This window comes from Danio rerio, chromosome 5 (assembly GCF_049306965.1).
Source record: "Danio rerio strain Tuebingen ecotype United States chromosome 5, GRCz12tu, whole genome shotgun sequence".
Classification (NCBI taxonomy): domain Eukaryota; kingdom Metazoa; phylum Chordata; class Actinopteri; order Cypriniformes; family Danionidae; genus Danio; species Danio rerio.
Genome location: NC_133180.1, coordinates 60,713,372 through 60,719,371, shown reverse-complemented (window position 1 = coordinate 60,719,371; position 6,000 = coordinate 60,713,372).

The following is a 6,000-nucleotide window of genomic DNA, read 5'->3' as shown; positions in this document are numbered from 1 at the left end:
TTATGCGTTAGAATTGTTTTGTTATATTTATTTATTTGATTTGGCTTCACTAGCGTCCCCTTACTCTTGAGTTGACCTAATTTTGTTTGATACTTTGTTTAATTTGTTACTTTAATATTGTAAATATTTTTCTTATTGTATATATATATTTGGGCATTATTCTGATTTCACTTTTTTGTACATTAAATCACTTTTGTTGGCAGTTTTGTTGTTTGTGTCTTTTACTTTCACCCATCATCTTGTAAAGGTACCACACCTTTTAAATGTTACTACTTTTACCCTAGACTAACATCAAAGAGGTTGTAACAGTCCCTTTTCCACAACATCATTTGACCTTCATCATTTTCTGTCTTGTAGCAGTATTTTCATCTGTTTTTAAAATTGTAATACTTTTTGATACATTAATTGTTGACTGGTTTTAATGATCAATTGTTCATTAGTGTTCTGTTGCTGTGTTAAATTGAATAATTGCTACTGTTTCAGTAGGGTTTAAACAATAAACTTTTATTGTGAAGTTAAAGTTTCAGTTTCTTTATTTTTCTTGTATTTCTTGAACGTTAAAATAACATTTGTGCAATTTTTGAACATTTTTGCTCATTATAAAGAAGCACTATTAAATACAATAAAATAACAATTGATAACTGTAAAATACTTTACAGTAATAATAAAAGTAACATTAAAATACCGTAGTTCTGTATGGTAAAAATGTACAGTAAAATACTGTTTTCAGTTTTGCAGTATGTGTATCACTACTGTAATTGGTGTTACAGTAAAAAAAGAAAACAGTAAAATGATGTATTACATTTTACAGTAAATGTAATACTAAAGTAATTAGTATTACAGTAATGTTACTGTTTTATGAAATACAGCAGCTACTGGATAATTGTTGCAGTTGGAGTTTAAATTAATGAGTTCAAGGGTGAAGAGCCCAACTAAACCAGCCCCTCACTCCATTACGGTGACACAAAAAAAGACCTAAATTTCTGTTAGATCTCAATGAGAATGGTATGGAAGTCAAACCAGTCAGTAATAAGTGTGTCTGCTGTTGTTTGTGGAGTTGTTTAATGATCCTCTGCTGAGACTGAAGGTGTTTTATTTTACTTTATTTTATTTAATGCTGTAACTCAAGTCACTGTTTGTGTTTCTTGTTTCTCTTTTCTTCAGTGATTTTGATTATTAAAGAGCCCATATTATACATGAAATAGGGTCATATCTTGGTTGTAAGGGTCTCCAACAACAGTCTAATATGCATGCAAGGTCAAAAAACACTTTCATGGTCTTATAATCTGCATTTATTTTTACCTAATTATCCCAGCGACTCCTGTATGAATCGTCCAGTGATTCATTTGTTCCCAAACCCCTCCTTAGCGCGAAGCTAATCTGCGCTGATTGGACCGATGACAGTCTGTCGCGATTGGTCGACTGCCTTCAGTCAGAGAGGGAAATGGCCAATAGCTAATCAGCAATTTAAAAAGTAATCACAGTTCATACACGCTCGATAGTGTAGGCGTGGATTTTAGCTGCCACACTATGGCGAGTGGATAGTGCCACGGATAACCGAACGAAGGAGACAGTCGTGTACTCGCCATACCACACACACACAAAAACACACACACACGTCCGGATGACAACGCTCCCGCTTCCGCCCGCACCCGCCAGGTTTTAGCCTGAGAACCCGCTCCGTTTTCTGCCCGCCGCGCCCGGTCCCGCTAGAGCGGAGAACACAACCAAAAATCACCCAGTATACAGTCCAGACAGCCAAGCTGTCTGTATAAACACATACACACAGCTCAAAGCTCGTTCGTTCGTTCGCTCTCTCTCTCTCTCTCTCTCTCTCTCTCTCGCTCTCTCTCATACGCTCTCTCATACCAAGCAGACTCTCTCTTTCTAATTCGCATAGCAATATCCGTGATATTGCTAGACAGCCCGCTCCCGTCCCAAATTAAACCCGTTACCGACCGCTCCCGCGATTTATTCGGAAATTTATTCCCGCGGCTGTCCCCGCGCCAGATTTCTGCGGCGCGGGAATAAATTTCCGAATAAATCGCGGGAGCAGAACTCTAGCACGGAGCTCCATAAACAAACAGCACGCGTCGCGTTTTTAACGTGACTTTGCACGCGATAAGATAATATATCCAGTTAACCTGATACAGTACACGCGGTTACAAGTAACAAATCACAACTAAATACATTTGCAAGCTAGAGTAAACGAGGCAACAACTTTAACCGCACGTACTTACACTTGAGAAATGGAGGAAACCCATCCTGACGTCCATCAGTTACTCTTTACTGATCCTTCCTTTAACAAACTCAGATGAAGTATTCTTTGTAGCATGTAGCTTCCAGAAGTTTCCAACTGCTTGGTTATAATGCTGAGGTTTCATCTTTGGGTAGAGACTCAATATATCCATCTGCAGTGTGACTTCAATCAACCGGCATGTTTGTGTGTGTCTGGGGGGGGGCCTCAGGTTTGAAATCTCCCGGGTTTGCGCGTGCACGTGAATAACTTGGTTTCGTTCGTACGTCATGGCGAAACACCTAATGAGTCGGTATCAAGGCGACTCGTTTGAAGCACTATGAGTCGACTCTTTTATAGATGAATCAACCGTTTTAAACACTGTATTCTTACAGATTTAAGCCTTAGCTGGATACTTCACTTCACTTAGAGCTGTGTTACACACTACATGGAGGGGAATTTTCAAAAACCCATAATATGGGCCCTTTAACAGCAGGTGCTCATCAGTGTCTGAATTCACTCATTAGTGTTCATTAACTCTGTCAGGTGAACTTTATTAGTGAACTAGTGTATAGAACAGTGAACAAGGGCACAAAGTGTGATTTCAAACACAGACTTTAAAAACGTTGAATCTGAACTTTAAGCTCACAGTTTTCTGCTGTTGGTTATTTTCTCGACAAACAAAAATGTTACCTAGAATGCACTGTATTTAACAGAATATTACTGTTTTAGTGAAAAAACATTATTTTACTGTAGAATCTCACCATTTTGTAACAGCAATTTTTTACAGTGTAGAAAACAATCTGTCAGTAACCTCTTATCTATTGACGGGCTCCTAGTTTTACTGAACAGTGAGCCACGATGTGATTTAAAATCACAGTTAATGGTTTAATTATTAATGCAGAGATTTGTACCCTAAAATACATTCTGATCATTATGGATTTACAATTTGTTACAACAATGAAGTTAAAAAGCAACTCGATGTGATTTTATTTTTTTCACCACTGACATTGTTCAAGAGAGCTAAAGAGTGAATTTATAAATCTAGCAGTGACTTATGTCTTTACACTTATGTCAGGTGTGGCAAAGTAACCGTAGCAATGAACATTGGACCAAACAGTTTCTGAGTAAGAGGTCATAGAGCACCTCCCATTGCTTCCTTTAAAAAATACAAGAGACTTGGAGCAAAAAGCTGGTGAGTAGCTGAACACACAACACACTTCTCGCAACACTGTGAGGATCTTAAATCAGAGAACATGCTTCATCTTGGTACAGCAGGGAACAGACATTTTGCTATTTTTACCTTGTAATTTAAGGAGTAACCTTTTCTGTGAACACTTTCAAAAAGCAGATTCAACACAATGAATCTTCATGGGTGATCAAGTGAATGATGAGAGCACAAACCTTGATTTACAGTTTGACCACAATAGTTTATGATTTGAGTATGTAGATAATACAGGACAGTTGTGAACTCCTGAAGTAAGACATTTTTTTAATATGTAGTTATATATATATATATATATTTACTGACATCACAGTAAAAAAATATATGAATGGGGATTAAAAAATAAATGTCATAAACTGTTATAGACATCTTGAAATATGCTTATTTTTTCATATGTTTATTTTTTAATTTAGGTTTTGATAATGAAATTGACATAATTTTGAGTGTTTAGGATAGAAGCATAAAATGTATGACAAAATTATCTGTCATCATGTGCACTTTGTTATAATTTAAAAATGATACATTTGAAAACATTTAGGGTGGCACAGTGGTTAATACTGTTGCCGCATTGCAAGAAGGTCGCTGGTTTGAGTCCTGGTTAGGTCAGTTGGCATTTTTGTGTGGAGTTTGCATGTTTTCCCCATGTTGGCGTGGGTTTCCTTCAGGTGCTCCGGTTTCTCCCACAGTCCAAAGACATGTGGTATAGGTTAACTGAATAAGCTAAATTAGCTGTAGTGTGTGTGTGTGTGTGTGTGTGAATGAGTGTGTATGGGTTTTTCCCAGTGCTGGGTTGTGGCTGGAAGGGCATCTGCTGCTTAAAACACATGTTGGATAAGTTGGCGATTTATTCCGATGTGGCGACCCCTTATTAATAAAGGGACTTTATTAGTCAAAAAATAAATGAATGAATAATTGAATGAATATAAATAAAAAATAGTACATGCAGAAAAATAATTACATTGGGGAATAAGAAAATGCTAAACTGAAAATAGATTTTTGCACCCCCATTCAAGCATGTTTTCATTTTTTTTTTTACATTGCTCCGTATTTACTTTCCTCAACTTAACATGCTAAGGAGATGGTGTTTATCAATCACCAGTACAAACATGTATAGTTTCTTTAATTATTTATCTACCCACACTATTAATTATTGATGCATTTATTTAAGCAGGAATGTTTGGATTCATATACATTTATTTATTTATTTATTTGTGGATTTATTTATTAATTTCATATAACAATGTGTCAATTACATGACATTTAAATATATTTCAGTTTATTATAAATCTTTGTCAGCTCTTTCAGACAGTACACTTTAACCATTTTTCTATATATATTCCAAAATTATAAACTATAATGTATAAACCAGAAGTAATTGTAGTTTGCAATTTGCTTTATAACTTGAAATAAACAATTCTTTTTTAAAATACAAGATACAAATATAGGTGCACTAATTCATTCATTCATTTTCTTTTTGGCTTAGTTCGAGGGTCGAACCAGCGACCTTCTTGCTGTGAGCCAATTGTGCTACCCTAGGTGCACTAATAACAATAATAATACAATTGATGTTTTTAGACAAATAAAGATAAGACTTATTAATAAATTTAGTGTTACAATTGTAACGTTGCTGTTGGCAATTGTAACAATGAAAAAATGTACTTAAAAATATTCATTAAATTCATTTTCTTGTCGGCTTAGTCCCTTTATTAATCTGGAGTCACCACCAACTTATCCAGCACATTTTTACGCACCAGTTGTCCTTCCAGCCGCAACCCATCTCTGGGAAACATCCACAAACACTCATTCACACACACTCATACACTACGGATAATTTAGCCTACCCAATTCACCTGTACCGCATGTCTTTGGACTGTGGGGGAAACCGGAGCACCCGAAGGAAACCCACGCGAACAATGGCAGAACATGCAAACTTCAAACAGAAAAGCCAACTGAGCCAAGGATCAAACTAGCGACCTTCTTGCTGTGAGGCAACAGCACTACCTACTGCACCACAGCTTCGCCCCTAGAATTTTTTTTTTCAGAGCTAACTTAACATTTTAAAAGTATGTATTTTTAAAATTTTATTATCAAATTGAATTATTTTCCCCCTTTGCATTTTCCCCATGATTAAGTAAGGAACAAAAAACTGTTGTCCACTGGCTTGCCTAGTTAATCTAACTTAGTTAAGGTAATTGAACTTGTTATTGAACTTTAAATTGCTTAACTGATTACTATCTTGAAAATAAGTAGTAAAATATTATTTTAACAAATATAACTTGTCATATACATTATCATTTTGTTAATCTAAATATAATAAAGTTTGTTTCTGAAATTATTATGTTTAAAAATATATTTAAAAAATCTCTCCTTTTAACTTGAGAAATATAAAAAAAGTAGGGCTAGTAATGTGGTCTTCAACTGTAAATATATGATTTAAATTATTTTAGATGTTAAAAAGCAAAAGCCTATTTCTTATAGATTTTACTCAAGTTTGTTTCTGCTAGGAGGAATTGCCCCTGGTTTACCCCTACTTGGCTCA